This window comes from Ursus americanus, chromosome 10 (genome assembly GCF_024610735.1).
Source record: "Ursus americanus isolate L20-20 chromosome 10, mUrsAme1.1.p, whole genome shotgun sequence".
NCBI lineage: Eukaryota > Metazoa > Chordata > Mammalia > Carnivora > Ursidae > Ursus > Ursus americanus.
The window spans coordinates 69,490,853-69,517,721 of NC_142136.1; the positions used below are offsets into that span (position 1 = coordinate 69,490,853).

At 46.1% G+C, this 26,869-nt stretch overlaps 1 protein-coding gene and 1 pseudogene across 4 annotated transcripts in view; one reads left to right on the forward strand and one right to left on the reverse strand.

Annotated features, from left to right (window-relative positions):
* Nucleotides 1-5,045: 5,045 nt before the first annotated feature.
* LOC123791805 (transmembrane protein 126A pseudogene) lies at nt 5,046-7,178 on the reverse strand (annotated as a pseudogene).
* Nucleotides 7,179-15,563: 8,385 nt separating this feature from the next.
* The window catches only part of SLC7A1 (solute carrier family 7 member 1), a 77,618-nt gene continuing 66,312 nt past the window's right edge, over nt 15,564-26,869 (forward strand). For all 4 annotated transcript variants that reach the window (XM_045797028.2, XM_045797030.2, XM_045797031.2 and 1 more), the window contains exon 1: nt 15,564-15,812. The gene's annotated coding sequence lies outside the window, so the exon portion shown is untranslated. The remainder of the gene's footprint in view (nt 15,813-26,869) is intronic.

Consider the following 26,869-nt stretch of genomic DNA (forward strand, 5'->3'; position numbering starts at 1 on the left):
CCCCCCACAGAAAGAAAATTCTGAGAAGAGACATTTGTACTTTTTAGTTCTGTGAAACCAATTAGAATACCATTCAGCCAACCTGACAGATGATCAATGGTGGGGTAATAACCTATTCAGGACAACTAACAATAAATCTGTCTGGTGACACTTAAATAGAAAATAGTAAGAATAAAATATCCTTCCGAAAATTCTTCTGTAAAACAAAACAAAACAAAAATCATGGTACCTGGGTGGCCATCTGGTTGAGTGTCCAATTCTTGATTTCAGCTCAGGTCATGCTCTCAGGGTCATGGGATCAAGTCCAGAGTAGGGCTCCGTGCTCAGTGTAGGGAGTCTGTTGGAGATTCTCTCTCTTCCTCTCCCTCTGCCTCTCCCCACTCCCTGCCACTTGCGTGCATGCATACTCTCACGGGCTCGCTCGCTCTCTCTCAAATAAATAAATGAATCTTTAAAACAAACAAATTAAAAAAACAAAAAAGAAAACCCAAAAACGCAACTGTGATCCCAGCATTATGGTATGCTGAGTTACCCAGTTTGATCTAGTAGGAGTGTGGGGTTGGCCTGCCTGAAGCTTATTGGCATGAGAGACAAAGGAAGCTTCTGGGAAGGAACTCAGCCTAAGCAGAGAAAGTTCACGTTCACAAGTTTGGTTCAAAGACAGTATGAAAGAAAGAGGACATTTCTCATGATAGCCAGGTTGCTCATATTGCATCCTTCAGCCTGTTTCCAGGATGTCATGGGAGAGGAGACTATTTAAAAGGAGAGGTAAGACATGACAAGTCTCTCTAGGCAGCGGGAGAAGAGGGCAGCACTGGTGTGTGGTTTGTGCAACTGTGAGTCAAAGCTAGCCAAGCTGGACTTCAGGTGTTTTTTCTCCACCTGGGATAAGCTTGGAGCACAGGACAGATGTGGCTGGGGAGACCCCTGGGGCCAGATGGGAGAACACATGGTATAGATCCTTCTGGGCACTCCGGGAATGGTTTGGGACACATCTGAGTAAGTAGGGGAGTGGAATAGATAGTGGACAGCATTTTCTTTTTGTCTGCTCACATTCTTTTCCTTTGGGAACTACCCCTTCCTCTATTTCCACAATACTGGTGGAACCACCATTCAACCTCCTCCCCACACTGCCGCCATGTCCCACAGAGGTATGCATGTGACCCAGGCTAGCCCACAAGAGAATGCCATTCTGCTGGAATCAGTGAAGGGTGCATGTGCTTGGGCTTATGACCCAAGCAGAGCCTATTAGAGTGTTTTTGTAGGGTTGAAAGGGATTCTATGCTACACTTCAAAGACCATCGCTTCTACCCCTGGAAAGATTTGGCAGAAAATCCAGCCTTCAGAAAAACTGTAAAATGGAGAGAACAAGACAGATTTTGAGCACCTGGCTTTAGCCTTAAATTCTAAACTTTTCAGTTATGTGACAAAGAACTTTCAAATTTTCCCTATAGTTGTTTAAATCAGGTGTGGATTACTTACAGTTGAATGAATCTTGACTAACACAGAGAAGGGATCGTTTGTTTCTGCTTTTGACTCTTTCAAACTATGGTTGGCTGTGACCAGCAAAAACACGAATCTCAAAGATGTCAGGGATAGACTGTCCTTTCCTCAGTTTTGTGCCCAATGTCTCCTAGGGAAATTGTTAATAAGAACAGCAATACTTATCTTTGGATATTTTCAAAAACTTGATGGTTAAATGGGGTAATTGCTAAATATGATGTGCCCAAGAGTATTTCCTCTGAAGTGTCCACATCTCCCCTCTCCTGAATAGAGCCTCATATCATGGCACTGGGGACCCCAATCTCAAATAGACGGCAATGTTCTCATTGCCTGTGTTTCTCTGAGAAATGAGGGGGAGGGAAGATAAAGAAGTGGAAGATGTCCTTTGGGGTGGAAATAAGATTTCTAATTTGTATTCAGCTGGAGAGGAGTTGAGAAAAGACAGTGGGGCTTTATCCTTTCCATCATTACTTCATGGAGAATCTGTGATTCATATCTGAGATCCCCTCAGGTTATTCATCATTCATCACTTAACAAACGTTTGCAGGCCTCCGCCGGGCAGGCATTCTGCTTAGCACGCAACTTTGGACAGGTAGGACAGGGCCTTGCCTTTATGGAATTTCAGCCTAGCTGGGGAAGACAGATAATTAAACAATTTAAATGAAATGTACTATGTGTTATGAATGGGGAAGTATGGCATGCTAATCAAAACTCTTAATAACAAGTGAAAGAAACCAAATTCAAGCCAATTTAGGTAAAAAGAGTCTATTTACTGACCATAACAACCCTGGATACCTCTGTCTTCAGGCTTGGCTTGATCCAGGGTCCCAACAATGTAATCCAGTCTCTCTGTCCCCATCCTCATTCCTCTATCTCACTCTGATCTTTGCCTTTCTTCTGTACCAACTTCATTCTCAGGCAGGCTTTCTTGCTGGCAGAGATAGCCCTTGTTAACTCTAGAAAAACATCATCCTTAGTACATAAGATCTCATAAAAGAGAGCTCCTTTTTCTCCCAGTCCCCATAGCAATTTCCTCAATTATTCAAAAAGCTTTTTTTGGTCCATGCCTACCACTGTATCAATAATTGTGCCCAGAACTTTGAGGTTTTATTTCTGGCAGTTCCTGTTTGTGGGTCTATCCTGAGGCTGCACGAAAAATCCATGAGGTGTACTCTTGAACACATCTTGGCAATCCCTGAAGATGACATGTGGACCGGATTAAGAGCATCAAGAAAGGTTTATTAGAGGAAACTGACGTGGGAAGATGAGTAACAATTTTTACAGCAAGAGCTAACATTTATCGCCAGCTTGCTGTGTGCCAGGCCCTGTGCTGAGCACTTTACATATGTATTCGCATTAATAGTCTCCACAACTTCCAAAGTAGGAGCGATTATTTTGTCCATTTCAGAGAAAATGAAATTGAAGCACAGAGAAGTTAAGTAACATCCTCAAAGCCCCACGGGTAGTAAATGAATAGAGCGTGAGGTAAGTGAATTGGGAAGGGGGACGTTCCAGGTGGGGAACGGCATGTGGGCAGACCCAGAAGCACCTCTGAGAAATGGATTTGGTGATAGACATGAGCGTGTTGGGGACTTCAGCATCCCTGTTTCTCCTCTGCCCTTCACATTCTTTCAGAGCTTTGTTTCCAGAGACTGATAAGCCCATTCAGTGACTAAAGATCCAGATGATAGATGACGTTCAATTCCCTACTCATATCCAGAAACTTGGCCCAGTGTTCTTACCAAAAACCGTACCTCTATCTAAAATGGTCTTTTTTTTTTAAGATTTTTTAAATTTATTTATTCGATAGAGATAGAGACAGCCAGCGAGAGAGGAAACACAAGCAGGGGGAGTGGGAGAGGAAGAAGCAGGCTCACAGCGGAAGAGCCTGATGTGGGGCTCGATCCCACAATGCCGGGATCACGCCCTGAGCCAAAGGCAGACGCTTAACTGCTGTGCCACCCAGGCGCCCCTAAAATGGTCTTTTTGAGAAGGCTTACCATGGGTGGCCCATTATCCAATGGTTTTAACAGCATCGCAACAATTATGTGGTTGCCTGTTGCAGTTGTGTGATTCTACTTGGCAGATGGGCTAGTCTTAGGGAATAACCCAACCCAGTTAAGCTTTCACTTTTCCCTGGGTCCTGAAGTCATTGGTACTGCCATTCCCTGGTTGTTTCCCCACCTCCTTTGCCCCATATTGGAGAACTGTTCAAAACTGGTGGCAACATTTCTGGATGTCTTTCATTTTATAATAGGTAGGTCACCATCTCCGCTGCAAGCACTTTGAGACCCAAAGTCCGAAACCATCCTGTGGAGAAATACAGTATGCATGCATCACTCTAGAGCCTAAGGATACAACATCAGAAGTGGTATATTTCTATTTACAGAGACATTTGGAGGACAATCAGCTCTTAACACCTGTTGTCCAAAACTCCAGAACCAGGTAAGTAGCTTGTTTTCATCATTAAGGACAAGCAGTGTGAAATACCATTCTGTACTGTGGTTGGGAAAGATGAGGAAGAAGGTTAACAGTGAGTGAAAAGACCATATTGAGGTATTGCTGGAAGCCTTTAAGGTAGAATGACAATCATCTGATGACTTTTAGCCCCCATGATACTCTTTGAATGAACTTCATCTTCAGTACATGAACAGCTAAGATCTGCTTTCACCTTGGCCCCTTTAGAGAAACCTCAACCTCAGGTTCACCATGAAGCAGGAATTATATTAAGCATATTTACCAACCAGCATGGCACAGGCACCAATCAATCAGAACAGGTGTCGGACTATCAACAGGGGTTCCGTTGAACTGGGGCTAGCCCGCTGTATCTTGGCCCCACCCGCTGTGATCACGTATTCTCTTTTCACCAAAGAGACAGAATTCAATACCCAATACAAGACAATCGGATGCCCCCCTATGCCCATGGGTCTTAAAGGGGGGAGATTTTGCCTTCCAGAGGTCTTTTGGCAATGCCTAGAAACATTTTTGGTTGTGGGAGGGTGCAACCGTCACCTAGTGGGCCTGGGATCCTGCTGACTTTCGTACAATACACAAGGCAACAAAGAATTCTCTGGCCCCAAATGTCACCAGTGGAGAGAGTGGGAAACCCTGCTCTCGGTGAGATCCTCAGCTGCACAACAGCTGCCCCAGCTCTGCGTTATGACCAGCCTTTGCAGACAGTCTTGCTGCTTTCAGCTTGTCACCTTGGGGGTGTGCCGTTGGTTCAGATCGAAAAGCCCCTCATAAATACTAAGCCCCTGGGGCTTTTTTCTCCACCAAGCCTCTTAGTAGTCAGAGAAGAAAACAATGAGGCACTAATGCAGGTATTCTGCTGCTATTTCCTTTTATGTGAAGCACACGTTGGATGAAAAATATTGATGCTAGTAATAATAATGATGGGTAGCCTTTATGGAGTCATTATTGTTATGTGCCAGGCACTGCATAGGGGCCTTTCAGGCTTTCTCTCAACTCTTACAGCAGCTCATTAGCTCATTAGCGTTCCTGTTTTTTTAGATGAGGAATCAAAGCCCTGAAGAGGTCAATTAGCTACTGAAAGTCCCACAAGTTACTCTGTCTCTACCACCTGTGTTCTCAGCCACTGCGTTGGGCTTGTGGCCTTCATAGCCCACTGTTACAGGAGGAATGTTCAGTATAAGAGGCAAACACAGACACCTAATTCCAAGATTGTGAGGTGAGCGTAGCTCAAAGCAGGAATAGGAGGGCTAGGGATATAGACATGTTGTTGAGAAGCCCAAAATGTCTTTGCATAAAAGTTCTACTTTTGCTTTGCCGAGTAGAAACTTCTGGGGTGTTTGGGTGAGCTGAGGTCTCATCCTTCTTTTTTTCTTAATGTGGCAAGAAAACTTTATGAGCAATGAACATTTTCAGAGCGCAAGAACCACTGTGCTAGGCTTGGCTGAAGCTGGTATATCACCCAAGGGGCATGCCTTTCTAGAAATCCAGAGGGAGAGATGGATTCTGCCAGATCAAATTCCTGTGGAAATGAGCTAAGCCTCCCAAAAGGTGATCATCTGGTGAGCTACCTCCGGGTGCTGCACAGAACCCTAAGGACCCGGAGGTCTATAGGCAGACCTTCCCTGGGTGAATGAGATGGGTGGAAAGGGCAGTGGAAGAGAGCCAGAAGTCTGGGTATCAGGGTCCATGACCTTTTCTTTGATTGCTCTTCTTCCAGTCAGAAGGGGAGAAGAAGAAGTAGGAGGAGGATAGAAGAAAGAACACGGAGTAGGAGGGAGCTAGTGTTTGTTGACAATCCCCCTCACTTTCCCACATTATCTCATTTAATCCTCTCAACAATCAGCCAAGGGTAGATAGTGTTGCCCTCTCTTAAGGAGACTGTAAGAAGTTAAATAACTTGATCAAAGTCACAAGCTGATAAGCAATGGAGTCCAGGGTCACGCCCATGCCTATCTGATGCCAAAGTCCGGTTTTCCCCAGTCTGCCACTCCGCTCGCAGCGGGAAGTGACAGCTTTCCCGGGCTCAGAGCACAGTGCTCACCTCAGGTGAGAGCAAGTGGGCTGCTTGTGGGGGCAGCACACCTATGAGAATGCAAATGCTGTAAACAAGGAGGGTGTGGAGAATCTTGAAAGTTTTCTGTCATCCGCACTGGGCGCAGGAGCCAAGTGCGAGAGAGCAACTGTGGGAAACACCTTACAGCCACAAATTGATCGATAAGCAAATGGAGACACTGGTCTTAGGTGTGGAAGAGCCCTGCACTGCCAGCCGGAGGCCGTGGCTCTGCTTCTACTAGGTCCGGTGACCAGCAAGCTGCCTCCCCCCCCCCTTCTGTACAGCCTAAGGTTTGCATTGGTGGTACTTGGGTCGTGACATTTGCAGCTCTGACAGTCGTTTGAAAATACGATTTCCACCATACATTAATTTGCTAGGGCTGCCATAATAAAACACGACAGACTGGGGGGGGGCTTAAACAGAAGAGATTTATTTTCTCACAGTTCTGGAGGCTGGGAGTCTAAGATCAAGGTGCCAGCAGGCTTAGGTTCTTCCCCTCCCCCACATATTAGAATTTTATTTTTGTGTACACATTTGTTTAACAGTCCCTGAATTTCCAGGCCAGGTTCAGGTAACTCAAGAGCCTTTATAATTCATTTACATTGTCTAGATCCGAGGTATGCTGCAAACACAGTCTGCAGCAAAATGGGAAATAACATCTTTCTAAAGACAGGCTTAGAAATTCTAACCCGGTAGGTTAAGATGTTTCCTTTCTCTGCTAGCAGGGTGACTCATACCTAGCTGCGAGGTCACCATTCACAGGGTAGAGCCGAGAAAACAGGGTACAGACCCCCAAAAACAAGACCAACTAATCCACCCTGTGTTTGGTACGGATTTCACAATTCCAATCACCTGTATTCAAAGGTAAACTTAACCAAACCTTGTAGGGTGCATGCGCAGTCAAAACTGGGATCACTGCCATTGGTAAGCCAGCAGCTGTGACGAGCCATACGGGCCTGTGTCCCATTGAAGATGAGTCGAAAGAGACTGTTCGCTGTTTGACCACAGAAAGCAGCATTAAGTCCAATATATGTCGATCCATGATCAAGTATATTCTTTCTGTTTCTGGAAGCTGGTTAATTTTTCTGGTTATGATATTGAAAATTAAGTTTTCCTTGACAGTATCATCTGGTTCATGATTTTCCATCTAGAGCCTTCTTGTCTCCTCATACATTTCGTGCCTCTAGCAGTCTCCCTCCGCCAGGCTGGGGCCCACTCCAACCTTTGCTCAACTGGACTGAGTGCCGCCATCTTGGGCTGACACATGACTGAGGTCCAAGTTTAGTTTCTTTTGAAGCTTGTTGATGGCCATTTTCTCACTGGGTCCTCACGTGGCCCCTCCTTTGGCCTCACACATCCCTGGAGTCTTTCTGTATGCCCTAATCTCCTTTTCTTGTAAAGATGTCAATCATGTTGGATTGGGGCCTCATTTATTTTTTTTTATTTTTTTTTTAATTTTTTATTTTTTAAAGATTTTATTTATTTATTTGACAGACAGAGACAGCCAGCGAGAGAGGGAACACAAGCAGGGGGAGTGGGAGAGGAAGAAGCAGGCTCCCAGCAGAGGAGCCTGATGGTGGGGCTCGATCCCAGAACGCTGGGATCACGCCCTGAGCCGAAAGCAGTCGCTTAATGACTGCGCCACCCAGGCGCCCCTAGGGCCTCATTTAATTTAATCCCCTTTCTAAAGACCCTATCTCCAAATATGGCTACAGTATGAGGTTCTGGGGGTTAGGGCTTCAACTTTAGAATTTTGGGGGACACAATTCGGTCTGTAACACACTATATAATCCAGAATGTTCTCATGTGTTTCCTAAATTTTTATGTCAATGAATATAGATAGCACCTGTATGTTGAAGAACACAGCAAAAATTATGTGAAAATAGCTAAAAACTTTTTCATAGAGCACAAAAAACTTCCAAACACTATGGAAATCCAGCAGGGAATATGTCCCATTGGTCTTCACATTTGAAGCCAATTTGAACTGGGAAGGTGAGTGAGGAAGATTCCTCTCTCAGTGGTGACTCCTGCCAGGGCTCAGGTTAGAGCTTACTTACCGTCAGTACTGGAGGGCTGGCCTGGCAAAGCAAGCCCAAGCCCAGGGCTCTAGTTAAACAGGGGCTCCAAAAGGTTTTCGTTTGAAAAATGTAATTTTAAAAAAAGAAAAACATTGAGGGGAATCAGGGCAGCAGGGAAAAAAATGGAAATGGTTAGACTTCTTCATACTTATATTAATATATATGTGTGTGTGTTATATATGTATATATTAGAGAGAGAGCAGGCATGTGAGCTGAGGGAATGAGGGGGATGGTGGATAGAGGGGAGGGGGAGGGGCAGAGGGAGACAGTCTTAAGCAGACTGCACACACTGAGAGCAGAGTCCCATGTGGAGCTTAATCTCACAACCTTGAGATCACAACCCGAGCCAAAATCAAGAGTCAGCCGCATACCTGACTTAGCCACCCAGGTGCTCCTTTATTTTAATATTTTAAATTTGAATATGTATGGAGAAGATAGGGCATCCTCAACTTTTCAGACCTCATGCTCTGGGTCCCTGGTTACCTGGCGCTAAATGCCTGAAAAGCTTGTCAGTAGTTGAATGGCAGGCCTGAGCTGGTTTCTTGACAAACCACAAAGGCCAGTGAGAGTTGAGGATGAAGGAGTGGGTGTTCTTTGACCATATAGATTTTGGGGGGAGGATGGGGCTGGAGGCAGAATTTTATCTTATGTTTTGGCTACAATCTTGGTTTTTAATAACATCTTTTCAGTTGTAAACTTTCAATGTAAAATATTGAGGTAAGTAGGTATACAAAACAACTAAAACTCATTCTAGGGACAACATTTTTTGTGGTATTTATTTATTTTATTTTATTTTTTTATAATAATTTTTTATTATGTTATGTTAGTCACCATACAGTACATCCCAAGTTTCTGATGTAAAGTTCCATGATTCATTAGTTGCATATAACACCCAGTGCACCATGCAATACGTGCCCTCCTTGATACCCATCCCTCGCCTATCCCAGAAGCCCTCCCCCTCCCCTCTGAAGCCCTCAGTTTGTTTCCCAGGGTCCATAGTCTCTCATGGTTCATTCCCCCTTCTGTTTACCCCCCCTTCCTTCTTCCCTTCCTTCTACCGATCTTCCTACTTCTTATGTTCCATGGGACAACATTTTTATGTTTCCATCTTGATTATGTACAATATGTGTGTATAGAATATACCCTTATATATGTGTATATAATTGTATGTGTGTGTATATAAAATTTTGTAGAATTATTCCATTCTTACAATCTGAGTAGTTCCCACAGCATTAAATATTATTGGAAAACATGATATTTAATGGCAGTTTAATATTCCATTCCATTTTATGAATGGATCTGAATGTGTTTAACCAACTCTTTATATTTGGACATCTATGAACTTTCTTCTTTTGCTATTATAAATCACCCTGTGATAAATATCCACGGACATGAATCTTTGTGGGCACCTCTCACATTTTCTTATAGCTGTATATTCTTACAAAGCTGTACATTGTAAGAAAGACCCTTCTGCTCAAGGGTAGGCACACTGTCTATATGGTAAAGAAAAAGCACTTGCTACCATAATGCAGTCATGCATACAGCTGGCTTCAAAGGTCTCCTGAGAATCGGGCAGAGATCTGACTTCATTCTCTATCAGCTAACCAATAGTCAAATTATCTAAACCCAAGGGCTGTACTTGTCAATGCTAATGGATGCCAGGCGTGTCACTGTCTCTCCTGGAAGGGCAATGTTTTGTCAAGGTATTTATAATTCTTCTCATCTGGCCCCAGGGAGAAAGTCCCTAGGATAGAAAAGCTGTATTAATCAGGACTCTTTTGGATTTAAGTGACAGAGACCTAACACAAATGGCTTTGGCAAAAAGGAGTACCTCTCCAGCTCTTTTCCAGATGGGCAGCTTCAGCGAGCACTGGAATGGGGACTTGGGCACGCTTAGCACTCGCTTCATCCCCCACCTTGGACTGCTCTGTGTCCACTTTGTTCTCTCAGCCTGGCTAATTGCACACAGCTGCCACTGTAGCTGCTGGTGGCACCTGGCTGACACCTGCCCAGCTCTGCTGTCAGAGAGGAAAGAGACTTCTCTTTTTTCCAGTTCCCAAAGGACTTGGGATGGCTTCTAAGTTCTAAGTGATCTCAGTTCATGTCATCTACCCACATGCCGTGGGTCCTCACTGTAGCCAGGGAATAAGCGGCTTGGATTCAGGGGCCTCCCACCCCCAGCAAAATTTCTACACTGACAGTGATGGGGTTCTGTGACATGGTCGTTCCTGTTGAAGATGCAAGAGTGGGGGAGTCTAGGAGGGACAAGAGCAGAATCTCCCAGAAAAAGGGATAGTGCTGCTTCCAGAAGAGCAAGAAGGAGCTGGCCAGGTAACATTAGAGGTCTTCTGAAGAATGCAGTGATAACTATGTTCTTCCCCTCCCCACCTGGACCCCCAGAGAACCAGGACAGTGATAGTTTAACCACTCAGTCCTTACAGGGCCAACTATTGACAGCCTTTTCCTGCAAAGTTCCTGGTTGTAAGAATACTCCTTTATTATGGAAGACGGAATGCTCCAATTTAGCATTTTTCATGACCCCACAAATCAGTCTAGTTGTTGAAGTTAATAGTAATGTGTTCTCTGGGCATTTGTTACGGTGCCAACCAGAGTGCTAAACACTTTCCATGAATATCGTCATTCATTCATCACCAGCACTATAATCCTTGTTTTAGAAATGAGGAGAGCAAAACATGGAGCAAATGAAGTAATTGGCCTAACTGGCTGTAGCTTAGCTGTTGCAAAGCCAGGACCTGAAGCCGTGTTCTCTGACTCCGGAACCCACATGCTTAACCAGTCCAGGATACAGTCTTGAAACACTAGAAAATGAATCAATTCCTTGATCTGCTTAATAATAACTATTATTAAATGAATACTTTCTATATGTAGACCTATACCAGGTGCTTTAAATATATACGTGTATAAACATATACTTTGTTATATACAAATGTAGATAATATACAGTTGATCCTTCAACAACACAGGTCTAAAAAGTGTAGGTCCACATATATGTGGATTTTTTACAGTGCAGCGCTGTAAATGTATGTCCTCTTCCTTATGATTTTCTTAATAATGTTTTTCTCTAGCTTACTTTATTATAGGACTGTAGTATATAATACATATAACATACAAAATATATGTTAATTGACTGTTTATGTTATCTATAAGACTTCCAGTAAATTGTAGGCTATTAATAGTTAAGTTTTTGGGGAGCCAAAAGTTATACACAGATTTTTAACTGCACGGGGGTGGGGTGGGGTGAGGGGAAGAGGGAATTTGGTGCCCCAGTCCCTATTTTGTTCAAGGGTCAACTGTGCAGTCTAATTTTATATATAATATATAGCTTTATATATAACTACACTACATAATTATTATATATAATATGCAGTAGCTATGTAAATGTTTTTTTAATATATACTATAGTTTTAGGCTTACAAAAATTTGAGGAGACTAGATGGAAAAGTAAAGGGAATATATGGAAACTAAAGGGAATATCCTTTACCCCACTCAGTTTCCCCTATTATTAGCATCTTGAATTAGCGTAGTACATTTGCTACAGTTGATAAGCCAATATTGAACTCTTATTATTACCTAAATTCTATAATTTTTTAAAAGATTTTATTTATTTATTTATTTATTTATTTATTTATTTATTTATTTATGAGAGACAGAGGGAGAGGCAGAGGCAAAGGGAGAAGCAGGCTCACCGTGGAGCAGGGAGCCCAATGTGGGATTTGATCCCAGGACCCCAGGATCAGGACTTGAGCCCAAGGCAGATGCTTAACTCACTGAGCCATCCAGACACCCAATTCTATAGTTTATATTAAGGTTTACTCTTTGTGTTGTACACTCTATGGGTTTTGGCAAATGTATAATGACATGTATCTACCATGATGTGTCATTTGAAGTAGATTCACTGTCCTCAAAATACCCTGTGCTCTACCTATTCATCCCTCCTCTCTCTTCCTCCCATAAGCCCTTGGCAACTACTGATCTTTTTATTTTGCTCTAATTTTGCTTTTTCCAGAAGTTCGAATCATATAGTGTGTTGCTTCTTCAAACTGGCTTTTTTCACTTAGCAATATACATGTAACGTTCGTCCCTGTCTTTTCGTGGCTTGATAGCTCCTTTCTTACCAAGAAACAGTATTCCATTGACTGGATGTACCATGGTTTATTTGTTCAGTCACTTATTGAAGGACATCCTGGTTGCTTCCAAGTTTTGGCAATTAAGAATAAAGAAAAATAAGAATAAAGCTGCTATAAATATTCATATATAAGTTTTTGTGTGGACACAACTCATTTGGGTAAATATCAAGGAATGCGGTTGCTTGTCTGTATGGTAGCACTATGCTTTGTTTTGTTATGTTTTGTGAGAAACTGCTAAAGTGTTTTCCAAAGTAGCTGTACCATTTTGCATTCTCACCGGCAATGAATGAGAGTTCCAGTTGCTTCATATCCTTGCCAGCCTTTGGTGGTATGGATGTTTTGGGTTTTAGCTCTTCCATGGGTGTGAAGTGGAATCTCATTGTTTTAATTTGCAGTTGCTTAACAACATATGACATTGAATATCTTTTCATATGCTTATTTGCCATCTGTGTATCTTCTTTGATGAGGTGTCTGTTCAGGTCTTTCGCCCATTTTAAAAATTGGGTTGTTTTCTCATTGTTGGGTTTTAAGAGTTCTTTGTATATTTGGAGGACCAGTATTTTATCAGGTATGTGTTTTGCAAAGATTTTCTCCCTGTCCATGACTTGTCTCTTCATTCTCTTACCAGTGTCTTTTATAGAGCAGAGGGTTTTAATTTTAATGAAGTCCAACTTAATTTTTCTTTTGCGAATTGGGCTTCTGGCGTATTTAAAAAGTCATCACTAAACTTAAAGATCACTTAGGTTTTCTTCTCTGTTATCTTCCAGCATTTTTTCGTTTTGCATTTTACACTTAGGTCTATGATTTATTTTGAGTCAACTTTTGTGAGAGGTATAAGATCTGTGTCTAGATTTTTTTTTTTTTTTGGCTTGTGGATGTCCAGTTGTTCCAGCACCATTTTGTTGAAGAGATTATCCTTTCTCCATTGAATTGCTCTTGCTCCTTTGTCAACGATCAGTTGACTATTTTATGGATCTATTTCTGGGGTCTCTTTTTCTGTTCTACCTTTACACATATTTTTCTTTTTTGTCCTCAGCTTTACTGACTACATATTTTTCATTGTCACCACGAAGTTATGCCTATCTAGCAGGTAGTTAACTCCTTATTTTGCAGATGAGGAAACTGAGGCCGAGAGAGGACAAACACAATCTCCCTAGGACAGCAGCTAGCTGGAAGAAGAGGTAGAGTTGAAAACCACATCTGTCTGATTCTGATTCTCTGCGTGTTTGTACCACCCATGCTGCCTGATGGTGCTAGGCTGGGACTTGGTCTGTCAAGTTTAACCGTAGAAGGTGCTTTCCAGGGCCTAAATGCTAGCATCTCCTTTCCTTACGGGTCTCTGGAAATCGTGGCTCACTTGCTCCTTGATTCTGATCAAGGTTGCCTGTCGCTCATGGTCCCTCTGGACCTGCCACGCAAATCTTCATCTGCCCGAAATAGCTTTACTTAAAACATTCAGCCAGTTGTTCTTAAGCTTTCCCCCTAACTTTTTGCTGAGACCTTGAGCATAATTATTTTATACCCTGGCTCACACGGAATCCTTTTTGCCAGGAAGTTGCTTGCTTATGTGCCTTGTGACTGAGGTTCTCCTAATGTCTTCCTGAAGACAAAGCCAGCTGGGTTGGATTGCTAAACCGAGCACAGTGCTAAAAATCCCCTTGGTTAAGTTCTGCCTGTACACCCATCCGGGCCTGGAACACTTGCTCTCAGAATTTACACATTAACTCTATGCTCCCCCTCTGTTTTGCCCAAAGAGGGCATCTCTACAACTTACTAAATTCTACTTTACTGCCAAGAGTCTTAAAAAAAAAAATCCCACAATCATATTTCAAACACTAAGGGATAGACTTCTGATAAGAATATAAGGCTTGTAAGAAAAGAATATAAGGTTTACACATTCCCAAACAGAGATGAAATAGCTTGCAGAAGATCACACAGCAAATGAAATGGTAGAATTCAGATTCTAATCCAGATCTGGTGTAAAGGCAAAGAGGATGGTCCATGAATCACAGCAGGCTTCCTTTGGTGTGAAGGAAAACATCCTTTCGATGGCTTTGTCAGCCAGTGAAGGAGGCTGTGTGAGATTCAGGAAAAGCTCCAGCACAGGAGACCTCCATAACGCAACCCGAGGGCATCATTTCACCACTGTTTAATTGAAACTGAAATTTGTTTTAAAACAAGCACATACCTAGTCGCTTATTATGACACCAAACTGTTCATTGTGACACTGTTCAAAGTGCCTTACCAATATTAGCTCATTTCTGTGTGTTCCTTAAAACCTTTCTCAAGCTAACACCAAGCGGTTATGTATTTTACAAACTGCTAGTGTAGTTCCAAGACGGTTTCGTATCCAGTGGCTGACCCTGAGCCCCTATTACTGACCAAGGACATTGGGGGGGGGGGGTGCGAGGGGGCGGTTCGAAGGTGTGGAGAGGATTCAGAGGCCACTGAACACTGTGCTATCATTTTTCTCGTTTTGTTTTGTTGTGCTGTTTGTAACAAAGTTAGAGGGAGGCTGGCAGGATTAATCTAGGACGCGCTCACGTCTCCCGTGATACGGATTACTGGATCTCTGTAGGTTGTAGTTCTTGCGTGGGTTTTTGCAGCAAAGAGAGACAACAAAGAGGGAGCTTGTGAGGGGAGCACTGTGGGATTCGGTTCTAAAGTTCTTGCCATCTAGGGGAGAGTAACTCCGAAAGTAAGCCGCTTTGACCAGCCAGCCGGTCAGGTGTGCTTGTGACACGGGCCGATTCAGGCTTCAAGGTCCTTCCTGACAAGGGACAAGAATAAGTTATTTATTAAAAACAAAGGAATAGCAATAAAATAATCCAATGACAAAGAAATGAAAATTTGCTAAAACAAAACAACCCTTGAAGTGCTTCCCAGATGTTTTATCTCCGGAAGAGGAACCCTGGTGGCGAGTTCGGTGTCAGCTCGCCGGGGCCCGCCGCTCTGGGTAGCACCGCCGAGCCTGCGGCACTAGCCCCGGCCCGCGCGGTCCCAGCTGTCAGAGGACCGGAGGATGCAGTCGAGCCGCCGGCTCCGATTGGCGAAAAATGGCAACAAGCGGGCGGGGCGGCAGCGAAGGCGCCGGGAGGAGCCGCCCACCCGCCGGGGGAACCCCAGGTCCGGGTGCTGGGCGCAAAGACGCCCGGCCCCGCCCCCCGCCCCGCCCCGGCCACCGCCTCGGGCCTGCCGCCGCCGCCGCGCCGCGCTCCCATTGGTGACTGGCGGTGACGCGCGCGAGCGGCCCGGGCTGCCGGGGCCGGGGGGCGGGCGCGAGGGGCGGGGACCGGGCGCGCGGCTGATGAAACCCGGCTCCGGAGCCCGCCCGCCCTCCACGCTTCATTCAGTCGGCGCGGGCAGGTGTGAGCCGCCGGTCAACTGCCGGGCGGGGCGCGAGGCCAGGCAGCATCAGCTAACCGCAGCTCCCGCTCCCGCTCCCTTCGCGCCGCGCCTCTGTCCGAGCTGCGGTCCTTCCAGCCGCGCGTGCCTGAGCCCCTCGGCGGACCGGCCCGCATCCTGCCACCGGCCGCCCGCCCGCCCGCCGCCTCGGTGAGTGGCGGCCCCCGCCGGCGCCAGGGCAGCTGCCCGGGTCCGGGTCACCTTGGAAGAGCCCCCGGCGCCGCGTGGGGCCGCGGGAGGGCGGCGCGGGGAGCGGCGAGGGTCCGGCGCGGGGGGCGCTGGCATCCTCCGGGGTGGGCGAGGGCAGGGCGGGCGCGGGGCTGAGCGCGCGGGGCCGGTGCCCATGCGGCTGTCTCCTCCACCGGAGTCCATTTTGGTTCCCTGAAGGCGCGGCGTGGTGCATGATGCAACACCGAGTGAGTAAGCGTGGACGACCTGGCGCCGCCGTGATGCCGGCCGCGCGCGCCCGCCAGCGACCCCGCGCCGGGACCCTCGGGGTGGTCGGGGTGGGCAGGGTCGGGAGCCGCAGCGGGTACGCGGGCCGGGCCGGGAGGCATCCGGAGGCCTGCCCTTACATGGCGCGGAGCAGAGCACCCCGCCCCGCCACGAGGTCCGCGATGTGTCATCGCCGCGGTGGGAGCCCGCCCTGCGGCCGCGGGGGTGGTCCTGCGGCAGGTGGCTGGCCTGGGGACAGCGGCGCACCCCCGCACCCTGCGTGCGGCGCCCACCTCTCTTCCGTAGAACTCGTGTCGCGCCCCGGCCCGCCTACACTTCTTGTCTGAGTTTCCAGGGTTATTACGGGGAAGTTCCCCCCCTGGGTGGGCTTCCTTGTGACCCGATTTGATCTGTGAAGGCTGAGTTCACATTTGGAGCGAGAGGAAGTTCTTCCGGCTTAATAAAGACAACCTTTTCCCAGTGTGTTCCTTTCTGCGCAGTAGAAAACTTCCGAGACCGGGCAGGTCAAGCAGGCATTCTAAACCTGTGTGTACACAGAGCAGCCGTTGTGCTGTAGTACTACTACGGAGTGCTATTTTAGCTCCTTCCCCTTTTCAGTGGGTGTGGGAACCAGATACCAGCGGTGTTTGACTTGTAAGATTAGGGTAGTAGAGACATGTGCCTTCAGGAAGAAAACTGCACCACCCAATACACGCGGTGGGGCTCTCGAGAAGAAACCTAGAGTTGTGTTCTCTTCCAGATTAGGTATAGGAGGAGAGGGTTGGGATTTCAGTTCCCACGTATATTTCCCTAAAAATGTGCTCTTTAGAATTTGTCCAGCAGAACTGCGTATGTTGGCATGTGGCTGAATTTTCTAATTGTCTTTAAGTTGAATTATAATTTATTTGGGAGTTAATAGTAACATTTCTTGCCCTTTATGTTTGGTTCAGATAATAGGAAACCATGATACATTTATTCCCCTGATATTTTTAGTTGGTCTCGGTGGAAATTATCGTTATTTTTATATGAACACACCCTTCTGTCATTAAAACAAAAGGTCTTATTTAAGTCACATAATCAAAATAGAAGTTAGGGGACAGGGGTGCCTCGGTGGCGCTGCGGTTAAGCGTCTGCCTTCGGCTCAGGGCGTGATCCCGGCGTTCTGGGATTGAGCCCCACATCAGGCTCCTCCGCTATGAGCCTGCTTCTTCCTCTCCCACTCCCCCTGCTTGTGTTCCCTCTCTCGCTGGCTGTCTCTATCTCTGTCGAATGAATAAATAAAATCTTTAAAAAAAAAAAAAAGAAGTTAGGGGACAAAGTCAACAATGGATTGAAATAGTTTTCAAAGTTTTAGCATATTCCGATCATGTTAATCATTATAGATAAATTTAAAGAGCATCAAAGGAGTTCTGACGAAACAGGACAAAACTTAATAGAGATCAGAAATGTACAGAGTTGTTTGAATCTGGATTTGAGCCACATGCATGCTCTTATGCACATAATTATTTGCTTTAGAGGAAAAGGCTTAGAAGACAAGATTGCTGACCTCGGGGAGCTTGAATTCTAAGACATGTTAATTATATTTGGTATAAGTACATGTTTATTGATTGTTCTAGTCTGGAGTTTCTTTTCTACTAAGACCAGTAAAAATATGTAATTATGTTGGCGGGCCCAGCATTATGTCTAATTGGATTAATCCCTTTTCATTATTAACTATGTGTTTGGAGGTATTGGTTTATTAATCCTAGGGAGGAATTTGAAATAGGAATAAGTAATGGAGGGAAACATTTTCCTGTAACCCAGACACATCTTGTAACTGTTTATCATTCCACCTGGTTCTTGGTCCTCATTCCAAGCAGGACTTATGGATGGGACCGTCGTGTTTTTCTGTATGATTGGTCTCTTCAGGCCTGGGACCTGTCTCTACCACTGCCCTGTTCCAGTCGAGGGCAGATCCCATGAACCATGAGGACTTTGCTTTTACTTTGGGTGAGCTGGGGAACCATCAGAGGATTACTTTAAATGCTGCATGGAGAAGAGATGGAGGTGGGGGAAGTGGGCAGGCATAGAAGCAGGAAGACCAGTTCAGACTTGTAACTTAAGTCTGCAATAAAATCCAATTCCAGGTTATTTGTGCCCAAGAGTGAGTGGCCATATGTCATTTTCTTGAGAGGTGATGGCAGCTTGGGCAGGGGTGAAAATGGTAGAGATGTGAGGTGGTTGAGTTCTGCTCCACCTGTAGACTTACCACTTGTTCCATCTGTAGATTTTAAAGGGAGACTCAACAGGCTTGGCCAGTGGATTTCATGTGAGGTGTGAAAGAGGTCAAATATGATTCCAAGGAGTAGAGCTGCCATATTAACGAGATGAGGAAGGTGGAGGAATGAGCATGTTGGGAAGGACTTTTTTAAAAGTCACAACTGACTTTTTTTTTAGACATTTCCATCCTCAAGGGTCAGGGCTGAACTAGATCTGTCCTCTCAGGGGCCCTTATCAAGTACGTGACTGCATTGTAGCCACCTGCCCCAGGGGTGGTGTCTTCCTTCTTTTTCACCTAGCTTTCTTGCTTCCTCACACCTGGCTTGGGGGATCTCTTGCTTGCAGACTCGCTGTGTTCCCTTGCCACCTTCCAGTAGGCACCGTGGCTGCGGGTTTGTCCCACGGCCAGGATGGGGACCCTCTGCTACATGGGGTATGCCTCCTTTTTCATTCTTGGGCACTTCAGGGCAGGGGTGCCCAGGGGTTTCTTGTGCTATAGGTCACTGGCATTGGATCCCAGGTCAAGGTTCTGTCCACCATAAGGATTTAGGTCTCTTCAGCCACTGATTAACAGCCTTGTACTAAACTTGAGGAGTATCTCTCCTCTTTCTCCGTAATGCACTTTCCCCAGCTCCAAAGCAGCTTTGGAAAGAACCACCCCTGCAATTGTTCAAACTGCCTCCGAGTTTTTCCTGGGAGGTTTAGTGCATTTGCCACCTGTGAGTCAGAAGAATGGGCAACAAATCAGTAAAACAGTTTGGTGGACTGCTGAATACGTTCATTCCACTCTAAAGGTGTTCCTTCAGATCTGTGGCATTGGCAGACCTGTGAGTAAGGCTGGTTACCTTACCTCTTGGTCAGGATTCATTCCTTCCAGGAGCACAGTCTGTAGGAGAGTCATTTCTGGACATTGGAATAGATTCTGGCATAGGGTTGACCCATCTTGCCACACCCAGTGGCTTTCATTTGGCTTTTTCCCCCTGTTGATTGTAATAGTTCGGACTCCCAGATGGTACATTCTGGTGACCAAATGGCATAAACGAGTTAGAGCCGTGTGTAGTTAGGGGCCTTTCCAGCTTCAGTGCAGCCTGAGATGCTGTGCCCTGAGATGAAGGAGGCTGCTTTGGGGAGCTGAGGACAAGTAGTACGAATGCTGGGAACCGCGCCACTACAGGCTTCTGGCGTCCTGGCTTGGCTGCTCTGTGGGCAGCTGCCAGAGAGGTGTTTAGACTTTCCCAACCCCGTGGACTTGCTCCATCCGTAGACTGGGGAAGCCTTCCCGCTCAGCCTCACGATAACGAAGCTCACAAACTATGAATTCCATAGTATTCTTTGGATGAATAAAGGTACCAAATCAGTACCTTTAGATTTCTTTCATGAAGGAAGTTCTGTTACCAGTCTACTATTCTGATGATGGCAACCAGAAATCAAGCTCAGGGACGCCTTCAAAGGCTGCTGCCGGGTGGACTTATCTGAAGGTGGAGGAAGAAATGTCCCCCAGCTTCCCTGGGCCATGATATTTCTCTGTCATCTCTCCCTTTCTCCCGAGGGGGTGGCGGCTCATTCTTCCCTTCTCTGGAGGCACAGAGAGCGTGGGCAGTTCTACTTCCTTAACGTCCTGCATGTCTGCTCCAGAACTTTCTCCAGGATGTTTGAGATAACGTTCTTGACTGTGAGAACAAGCGCATGCTTTCCCATTTGTGCAGGGGCGGGTCCTGACCTCCGTGTGCTCCACGAAGGGCGCATTCTATGTTGTAGTGGCACACTGGCAGCGCTGACTCCCGGGTGCGGGGGAGTGGCCTCTGCTCTGCGTGGCCAGCCTCAGTTCTCCGTGGGTCATGCACTGTGGGGTCACGGGAGATGCCATGGGGCCCTCATGCAGAAAGGGCTGGGTCCCTGAGTGGGGTCTACTAACAGGATAAGTGCCTTTCCTAATGTATTTGGCACATTTAAATTCTTTCCCATATTGTTTGACTAATAATTGGCTTCTCCTGCCCACCTTACAGGATTGAGAGGGTTTGAGTGAGGTCATCTATGTTATAGGTACTTGACACAGCTTCGGGCACACAGTAAGTGCTTAAAATGAATGTGAGCTATTCTACTAGAAAGAAAACTCAGTTCTCTGGTTTAGGTGTGGAGAACAGTAATTCTTTTTTTTTTTTTTTTAAGACTTTATTTATTTATTTGACAGAGAGACAGCCAGCGAGAGAAGGAATACAAGCAGGGAGAGTGGGAGAGGAAGAAGCAGGCTCCCAGCGGAGCAGGGACCCTGTTGCGGGGCTCCATCCCAGGACCCTGGGATCATGACCTGAGCTGAAGGCAGACACTTAACGACTGAGGCGCCCAGGCGCCCCGGACAACAGTAATTCTTATAACAAGTTTGGTTTGCTCTCCCGTTTTGCCCAGGCGTTAAAGTACAGTCCCTTTCCCTTGGAACTGTGTCTAGATTGCAGGGGGTGGATGTAGTGCCAAGGTGTTGGGGGGACATTGAGCCTCTGAGGCCTCTGCTGACCCAGGTCCAGGATCTGTGGATGTGACCCTAGTTCCTTTAGACCCAAAGGGCTCTCTTTACCACTGACCTTTTACAGTTGAGGTCATGGAGGGCATTCTGTGGCCTTTTTGCCACAATGGGGAAGGGAGACATGGGGGGAGGAACCACAGTCTCTGGGGCTGTGCTGGCTCTAACTGCTTTGGTGACCTTGAAGCCATAAACTCTTTGGGGACCAGGGACCTCCCTGGGTGGGTAGGGGGGTCAGGTTCTTTTAGATCTCAGATCCATACACTTTGGGTTTAGCCACTCCTCTGGAAAGCTGAGCTGATGGCCCAGTGGTTGCCAGTGTGTGTCCGTGTGCATGCGTGTAAGACTGAGAAAGCGTGTGTGTGTGTGTGTGTGTGTGTGTGTGTGTGTGTGTGTGTGTTTATGTGTGTGTGTTTGGGGGTTTATCTACCCTCATCATAATCATCCTGACACATTTTGTCCAAATTACCCTGAGGGCTTTGGGTTTAGAAACCAAAGCCGAACACTTAGGGCCATCTCTGTTTTCCATCTTATTTCATCCTTTCCTGGAGGTGACAGCAGAGGGTCCCCTAGTGCCTTGGGGTAGGGGTGGTGGGCACCGCACCTGGGGCAGCAGTGGGAAGGCAAGGAAGGAAACCCACGCTTACTACTCACTGTTACTTCATCACAGTGTTGTAACTGTTGTCTTCCTATCTTAAGGTCGCTTGGAAGTGTATCTTCTTATCTGTCTATTGAGTGCCATTAACCAGAGTCTATTACATCAAATAGGAAGGAAGGGAGAGGCCTGGGGCTGGGTACGATCAAGATTCACCAGCACTTACTGAGTACTCACTGTGTGCTTGGCGCTTTATGTTTTCATGTAATCCTCATAGCTGCCCAGCTACTATTTTGAGTGATGGGAAACAGAAGCCCTGAGAAGTGACGCAAGTTGCCCATAGGTAAGCGCCCTTGGGCAGTAAGAGGCAGAAGGAGGATTTGAACCCTACGGGCCTGTGAGTCCTGACTGTCACTGCGCTTTAGGTCTGTGGGTGGCAGCTTGTGCCTGGCGCCAGCCTCCCCTGGGAGTGTGTTCTGGCATGCCACATGCAGCGGGCAGTGCCAGGCCTGAGATTTCAGCCCGCATACCTGCAGCCGCTCTGCCCCACGCCCCCTTGTTTCTGACTGAGCCCTGGAGCCACGCCGCTGGACAGCACCCTGCTTTTCCTCCACTCCTGCCGGCCTGGAACACAGTGCTTTCCTCCCTCCGTGCCCGCAGCGGAGTCCTGCGTCTGGTGCAGCTGGGCTCTGGTTCCCCTGGACAGCTGTGCGGGGAGGCGGCCAGACCGGGAGCTGGCGTGTGTGGTGGACATCAGTGGCACTGCAGGCTGACAGGGTCTCGGTTTGGCATCCTGGTCACCAGAGCGGAACTAGATGTGGGATTTGCTGCCCAGGCACTGGGGAGCTCTGTTTCATTCCTGCACGTGCAGCCATCCGGACTCTAGGAGAGTCCTCTGCAGGGTGTCGTGTGGGAACCAGGAAGTTCACATGGGGGCAGTCAGCCTCCTTCTGGGGACCCAGGTCTTGACTTCTGATTTCCTTAGTATGCCGAGGCGGGCTGTCCCAGCCAGGGAAGCGGCCAGGGCCATGAAGCTGGCAGGTGGAGCAGGGATAACTTTCTTACCCCTCCTGCCTTTCTTCTCCTTTTCTCCTGCCCTGTTCCTGCCTTGTTTGTCTAACATCTCGAACTCTAAAGAAAAGTTGCAGGAGCAGTACAAGGAGCTCCTGTCTGCCCTTTTCTCAAATTCACCCCAGTGTTTGTGTTTTGCTCCTTCTAAGAACTTTCTGTGTAAGTATCTGCAGCTCCATCGATCTGTCTGCACACACCTGTATGTGTTTTTTCTTGAATGATCTGAGAGTGAGCTGAAGACATCATGCCCTTTTATTTACCCCTACAGACTTCAGTGTGTATTTCCTAAGAATAAGGATGTTCTCTTGCATTACCACAGTATGATACCCGAATCAGGAAATTAAACATTGATTCACATTGTTAACTAGTCCACAGTCCATATTCAACTTTCAGTTGTCCAGATAATGTCCTTCATAGACATCTATATACATAAAATGTATGTAATTTTGTGTGTGTGGGAGACGATCTTTCAAAGGAACTATGGTCTAAATTTCCAACTCAAGCCTCTTTAAGAAAAAATGTTTCTGAAAGTTAGAATGCTCATTGTGAAAAATTTGGAAACTACAGAAAAATAAGAGAAGGGGAAAATAAAAATCATTTGTAATTCCAGCACAGAGGCTTAGCGCTGGGCTGGGTAAAGGGCTTGCAGAAAGTTGGGTGTGGAAGGCTTTCGCTCGGGATGACCTGGTCACCCAGACCCACAACGCAGACGTGCAGGGCAGGAGCCCATGGTGTCCTCGGGGTATGGGGAGGAACAGGCTCCCTGTCTGGAGTGGAGCAGAGGGGAGGCTTTTTCTTGCCCCTGCCCACCTCTTGGGGCGGTTGCCCACCTGAGCAGGTGAACTTAACCACCTCGGGGTAGGGGAGGGTGGAGATCATTAGTAAATACCCAGAACTTGTTCAAGACTTGAAAAGAAATGTTGCAGGTCCTCTCTTGTCCGATGTATATACACCCCTGACTTCCTAGACTTAGCGGAGGGGGGGAGGATGGGCATGGGCCTCAATCCAAAGAAATGGTCCTGGCCTCTTGGCAAGTATCTTGCGGTTACTTAACATACTTGTTAGGCTTGCCTGTTGATGAACCTCTTGCGCCCCTGCTAGAGGGCCAGTGGAGAAATAGGGGGTGAAATTCTAAATTGTGAATTTTGCTCTTTGTCAATGACTGTGCTGCCCAAAAGTTCATGGGGGAAGGATTCAGAACTTTCCTAGGAAGTGTGGATCTTGCTCCTGCATTTCATTTATGCAGGCTACCACCCTCTTTGTCATCACCAGCAATAACTGAAAGGGGCTCACTTTTTCCTGGCCTGGAAGGGTCTTCGCTGAGTGAATCTGGGATCTGGAATGGTTTTGTTCCAAGAAGTTGCTATCGCCTTGTCCACAGCTCCCCATCCATTATACCTCAGTTTCCCTGAGCTGTAAACCTGCCTTATGTGTGAAAAAGGGCTTCTGAAGGGCGTGATCAAAAGCCTCAAGTATTTTTCCATGTGTTTATTTTTTCTTCTCCTGCACCAGACCTTCTCCTTGAAGGAGCTGGCCTTGAGAGTGACAGGGTGGGCAGCCGCCCAGACTGTGGACACCCTGCTGAGGCCACGGAACTCCTAACCTGGATGGGCCAGGACCGGAGGGCTGCTCTTCAAAGAAATCCTTTGAAGTGCAAACATTTCCTTTCCTGAAAAGAAGGGAAATTGAAATGAAAACCTATTGTTCTGTGCAGACAATGTTCTCTTGGATCAAAGAGGGAGTGAGGCTTATAAAGGGAGATTCACAAATTACACCTTAATGTGGTGCATGGTGACAAAGGTGTGACTGTGTTGATGTCCGCTGCCCAGGCTCTGTGAGCTGGTAAGATTGTATTTTTCTCCCTTACCTAAGGTCCTAAATCTAGGTTTTTCATGCTGTATTTAACTATGTCTCTTGTTTGTGTTTTTTCTTGCGGTAAGCATTTAGAAGTGTCTTTTGATAAATTAGGACACCATTCAGGATGGAATATTATGTAGCCAATGAAAATGGCATTTTGTTTCTTTTTTTTTTTTTTAAAGATTTGTTTATTCATTTTAGGGGGTCAGAGGGACAGAGGGAGAGGGAGAGAATATCAAGCAGACTCCCTATGGAGCATGGAGCCTGAGGTGGGGCTTGATCCCACGACCCCGAGATCATGACTCAAGCAGAAACCAAGAGTTGGATGCTCAACCGAGCCACCCAGGTGCCCTGAAAATGGCATTTTCAAAGAATAGTTAGTCTTCTGGGAAAAACTTTGCTGTTAAAAGTGCAAGTAAAGTCTGGATGCAGTGTTCTGTGTTCAGTATTATCTTATCTGAGAGATATATATTTGCACAGAAAGGAAACACTGTTAAAATTGGACTTTGGTTTGTTCACTCATATGTATGTAGCACCTAAAATAATGCTCAACAAATACTTGTTGAATGGATATTTTCATAGTTCGTAAAATAATATTATTTTTTAATTTATTCTTTTATTTTTAGAGAGAGCATGTGCAATTGGGGAGGGGAGAGAGGGACAGAGGGAGAGGGAGAGAGAGACTCTTAAGCAGGCTCCGTGTTCAGTGTGGAGCCTGATGCGGGGCTGGATCTCACAACCCTGAGATCATGACAGGTCAAAATCAAGAGTCCAACACTTAACCAACTGAGCCATCCAAGCACCCCAATAAAACAGTAGTATTTTAAAGGAGGAATGTGTTTGGACTACATAGTAACATTTTGGCAGGTGGAAAGAACAATAAATTATTTTAAATTTCTATTGTACTTCTGTCCTGGCATCTCAATTTGGGGCTTACTTTGTTTTTTGGTACAAATATGTTCCACGTTTTGTACTTTGGTACAAATCATACTGTGAATGAGTGACTTTGACATTTCTAGTTTTGGAATAATCCTCTACTATTGAAGTTAGAGTATCAGAATGTTAAATTTTTCCTGGGCTGGCTCTTAGTTTCACAGATGGGGTAAAATCATATCTGTTCACATACTCTGTAGCCGATGTACCATTGGAGCAGCTTGTTCTGTCCCGTTGTTGAGAATTTTTGCCTGGTTTGTCCAGGATGTCTCATCTTTGAGTATTAATACTACCATGAGACACTGCCTGTACGTTGTCCTGATTTCTCAACTATAAGTTCTTTAAAAGCACGGTATCTCACCCTTACCTGCAATGTAGGTTAGCTTTGAAAATGGCCCTAGTCTTGGTGGTTTTTTGCAGGAAGGGTGAATGTTACAGCCACCCGTACCTGTCCTAGGTCAGATCATTTCATTCCTATCGGAAGGACACAGGCACTTAGTTTTCAGAGCTGTATTGGCAGCCTTTCCACCATGCCGTCCACACAGGGTTCTGGAAGCCTGGTCTTTGGGAGGGCTTTCTTTGGGCCGTTTGGGATAAACTGGTGGCACCCACACACTGGTTCTTCTGAGGGTGGCGGCTTGCAGACTCTGGTGGCTGCAGTCCACAGTAACAAATCAGTTTATATCGTGAGTACACACACAGGGACATACCTGTCTATAGATTAAAATGAACGTTTCCGTGAAACATCACCCATTATTGTACCTGCGGTGCTTTCTGATAATTTTTAATCTTTTCTATTGCATGTTAAAAAAAAAAAAAGTCCTGGTGGCAGCTTGCAGTTTGCAAACGCTGTGAGGCTTGAGCATGTTAGCCTGCAACCCCACCTGCCGCCCCACCTTGGTGGCCTGAATTTCAGGTTTGCTGGGCTGGGGCATGGGATGAATTCTCTGTCCAGACCGATTTGGACAAAGGCAGTCAGGGGATAGAGGTTTCTTTTCGTGGTGCTTTGAGGGTTTCTAACTGAAGTGGACATTCTTGTTGGTGATGATTCCCAAGAAGGTGCATAGGGACACAGGGCAAGACCTGTGTGAGTTCTTGGTGTGGCTTCCTGCTGATGGAAACAAGGTGGGCTCTGTCTCTCGCTCCCTTCATGTGCTGGTGGTTTTAAAGGTGGCCTGGTCAGGCTGCGTGTGATTTTTCAGAGATGGCCTAAACGTTTGTTAATTTCAGCACTCTGAAAAGTCTTTTTTTGAGTTTATTTTATTCACTGTGATTTGAGGAAGAACCTATCTGAAAGATGAGCCTTTCAGAGTTAAGGATTTGTGGGAAGAAAGGGGAGAAAAGATGCATTAATAGAAATATTAATTTTTGGACTTTCAAGTCTGGTGGATTAAAATTGAACAGAGTATTGAAAATATAATATTAGTAGTAGCAATCATATCATTAAAGTTTTCCTTGAAAAGTTTGAATGGATTTTATATAAACTGGAGTCTTGCTTGAGAATCATTTGATTTTTTTTTTTTTTTTGGTTAGAAAATA